This window comes from Dendronephthya gigantea, unplaced genomic scaffold (assembly GCF_004324835.1).
Source record: "Dendronephthya gigantea isolate DGI-Jeju-01 unplaced genomic scaffold, DenGig_1.0 000844F, whole genome shotgun sequence".
Lineage (NCBI taxonomy): Eukaryota > Metazoa > Cnidaria > Anthozoa > Malacalcyonacea > Nephtheidae > Dendronephthya > Dendronephthya gigantea.
Genome location: NW_021163854.1, coordinates 1 through 4224, shown reverse-complemented (window position 1 = coordinate 4224; position 4224 = coordinate 1). Strand labels below are relative to the sequence as shown.

The window sequence follows — 4224 nt, the reverse complement described above, 5'->3', positions numbered from 1 at the left end:
CACACTGGACTTTCTCGCTTTTCTCGCCAATTTCGCTCGCAATGAGGAAAAGTTCGAAGCTTTGAATCCACTTTCGCCAATTTTCGGCTAAGTTTCCTTCCAGGCAAAGTTCACCTGGAGGCTTTAATTGTTCCATTTTGTTCAAAAAAATCCATACCTGACACCATGTTATGTACTCGACATTCAGTGTAAAAAGATGTATATTTCATATCAGAAATCATTTATATACACATATAAAATTACGTCATTGAATAATAATTATACCTAACTAATTATTCCAAAGTTCAACACCTACCTACTACTACCTACTACCTACCACATACCCTACTACCTACCTACCTACCTACTACCTACTACCTACCTACCTACCTACACCTGCCTAACTACCTACCTACATACCTACATCCTACCGACGACGACCTACCTAACTACCGACTTACCTACCTACCACTACTTACCTACCTACCTACACCTACTACTATACCTACTACCTACCTACTACCTACTACCTACCTACCTACCTACCTAATACTACCTACTACCTACCAAACTACCTACCTACCTATACCTACCTATACCTACCTAACACTACCTATACTGCTACCCTACTACTACCTACTACTACTACTACTACCTACCTAACTACCTACTACCTATACCTACCTACCTACCTAATAACTACATACTACCTACCTACCTACCTACCTACCTACTATACTACCTACCTACTACCTACTACCTAACTACCTACCTACTGCCTACTACTACCTACCTACCTACCTATACTACCTAACTACTACCTACTACCTACCTACTACCTGCTACCTACCTACCTACCTACCTACCTACCTACTTGCCTACCTAAACGAAAGAAAGTACAACGACGTTCGTACTGCACTCAGGTGAGTGTGCACCACTGCATGCATGTGTACTACTAGGATTACAATGCTATCTCTCAAATGCTATCGAGCGAGTGAAAATGTGTGATTTCGGTTATATATCCGAATTTAAGTTATTTATATCAACGCCGGTATTGCAAAACTTAATTGTAGACGTGAAGAAGCATGTAAGAAACTTTTTAATCAAATAATAAACACTCGTAATCACAAGTTCGCGTATTTTTTGTCTCCCAAGCAAGAAACAAAGTATGGTCGAGGCGAATTCGCCTTTCACTGACTACAAGCAAAAACAAATAGACTTTCAAATATTTTATTCGTCGCCCGTTTTTATGCCGAAATTATGTTTTTAATGCGCAAATTATGAATAGGCTTTCTTTAAACTAATTAACTACATGGTTTAAATATTTTCCTATTTTAATTATTTTTATATTGTGTAGTTTATATATTTTTATCTAGTTTTGCACGCAATTCAGCTTCACAGCTGCAATGTGTAACACTTTTAATAATAATATAATAGACAATGTATAAGCAACTTTATTTCTTCTTTCCAAATTCTCGTGGTCGTATCTTCATCGATGTTGATTTCAGAGAATAATAATCCTTTCCAATTTTCCCAATTGACTCATCAGCATACGATGTGTGTGCGCCATAATAATAAAACATTCAAATTGTAATGATGAAGCAATACACCAGCCACTTTGTATCCCGCACAGTTATATTTCCAAACATCATTGTCAGAATCATTGGTGCTGAAAGCCCACGTTATGATTTTCAACGAGTCTCCTGCTGTACCTTAGCAAAAGTATATAATTAAAGTAAATTAAATAACAAATCAAATTACAAATAATGTAAATACACATAATTATGCTACGCAAATTTACGGTGTCATGTGAAATTGTGATTTGAAGATTTGCTTTCGCAATGTCGTGTTTACTGTCTCATCCGTCATGGAAAAGATGCTGTACGGATACTAAACAGTAATCTTTATGGCATCAAGTAGAATGTTGTGATGTTTGGAAAAAGCGAAGGCTTGATGATGATTACTGATAGTCGTAGGATATATATTGTTAATCAAAGATAAAATAAAAGATTTTGTGGTTTGATTAAATCTATCCGTAATAGCAGGGATCTTAAAGGCAGATTTTCCCTCTAGAATTTATCAGTTTCATCTTTTTGGATACGAAAAATGCAATCTAATATTCACACATTATTTGGAAGTACATATTAATTCTTTGAAAATTCTTCTACACCAAAATTAAGCAAATACAGTAGGAGGCAAAAGTTTGAGTCCAGTGCTGTATTTCTTTGTTTCAGCAGCATATATTAATATTCTACAGAAAACCTTACCGATAAGTGAACTAGAAAAAAGTAAACAAGTAAACAGAAAAATACATGCTGTACAACAATATGAGATGTTATGATATTCATTTTTACGTATTTTAATGTGCAAACATGCATTTACATGTCATGTGCTTAGTTCCCCTTTTTTGCTCTTGAATGACCTTTATTCTTGCTCGCATAGATTCCATAGGTTTTTTAATGTCACGTTCAATACCTTGCGATTCGTTGACACTTGCTCAAGTCAGCTGGCTGGCGGGTCTGGCCTCGCCCTCTTCCGGTTAAAAGGTTACAAGTGCTCCATAGGTTTTAGATCTGGAATATGAGGTGGAAAGCCATGACAACGAGATACCAGAATGAGTTTGCTTCTAAACGATTTCTGGACATAGAAGATGTGCATGTGCTTAGGGTTATCATGTAGTTAGACGTGGATCATCTTTGTACAGATGAAATTCCATGTCTTGAAGAATTGGATGATACTTTTTTAATACACTGTTAATTTTAAAGTGTTAAATAGCACCACCGTAGGTGCCAAATCAACACATGGTGTTAAATACAAAGTGCTATTTTGGCACCAACTTCGGTCTAATTTAACACACCAAATCTGGGATTGGCGCTAAAGTGCCAATAGACACATAATTACCAGCACCATTGCAGGTGCAAAATAAACTCTTTTGCCGACGAAAGTGTTAAAATAACGCCATATAGGGAGTTAAGTATGGGGTGTCAAATAACACCAAATGGCGGATGGGCGGGAATGAGCACGTTTGATTTTATTTAAGTTATTGAAAAATAAACTTGTATTTCGAATGAGATGATTTGGAACAAAAAATTCCGTGCTTTTCGCACAACTATTCATCTAAAAGAAGACATGGAAATTCAGCTTGTTGCTATGAATACGTCAGGTCAGATACGTTTCTATATAAAAAACCCCCGATACATCGATAGTGATCGGTGATCCATTGTCCTTTTTATTTTATCAAACGACTAATTAACGACTAGTTATTTTGTGCTATGTAATGATTGCTACAAGTAAATATTTCGCAATCGCGTATAGGCATATGTATGTCCATATAAGGAACGAAATATGACACGTGTCAGCGCTTGTATGCAAATTTTTTGAGCGCGTCGTTTGAAAACTCTTTTGATCGTATATTCATCGAGATGTTTATGCTGCTGTGTTAAAAAGACGTTTTGAGCGTATTTACTCGACTATTTTGGTACTTCTAAATATCCTAAACAACAACGGGCTCCCATAAGGAAATTTCAAGGCAATTGGTTGTGGTATTATCTCAGAAATATCTTGGTAAGTGTTTGAATTTGATCAAATAAGACATACAGTATCCATGTTCGCTCAAAGTCAAACGGCCAAATCGCTGAACAAACAAATGTTTTTTTATTCTAGAGAAGCCAAATGACGTATTCTACTTTACTGCGATCTCTTCAGCAAGTTGTGGTCAAAGAAAATATCATTGCAATAATAGGTATCTATTCATATTTACTTTACCAGTTTACCGTAATTTAGATGCGTCTTCGCTTGTCTCATATTATTGACATAATTTAGCGATATTTTATCCTATATCAACAATTGTCCGTGCTCTATTTTGATATATTAACGATAATCCTTGCTCTATTTTGATAAATTTGATCTCAGAGAGCAAGTTATTTGTTTAAAATAATTGCCTGTGTATGACTTTTGATAAATTATACTGTAAGAAATATAATTTCCTACAGGTTACCTGAGAGTCCCATTTTAGCTTGTCATTTTTCAAATTCACATTTATATTTTAGTCAAATAACAAAGTATGTTTCCATAATTTAGTAAAATCATTTTCTTTTGCAAGTAAGGTTTGTAACTGAACACATTCTATTATTTTGTTGCAGGTAAAGGCAGAATTTGGCAGTAAAATGTGCAAGAACTATTAGTCCATGGTATGGTTGGCAAATTTCAATCTATCAAGAGTTGTCAAGAATGCCAAATACTGTG

General features: G+C 35.3%; 1 long non-coding RNA gene across 1 annotated transcript; it reads left to right on the top strand.

Annotated features, from left to right (window-relative positions):
* Window positions 1-3296: 3296 nt before the first annotated feature.
* On the top strand, window positions 3297-4212 carry LOC114544565. Its single transcript, XR_003690465.1, has 3 exons — window positions 3297-3543; window positions 3643-3721; window positions 4122-4212. It is a non-coding gene; the product is annotated as an uncharacterized LOC114544565 (long non-coding RNA).
* The last annotated feature ends 12 nt before the right edge of the window (window positions 4213-4224 follow it).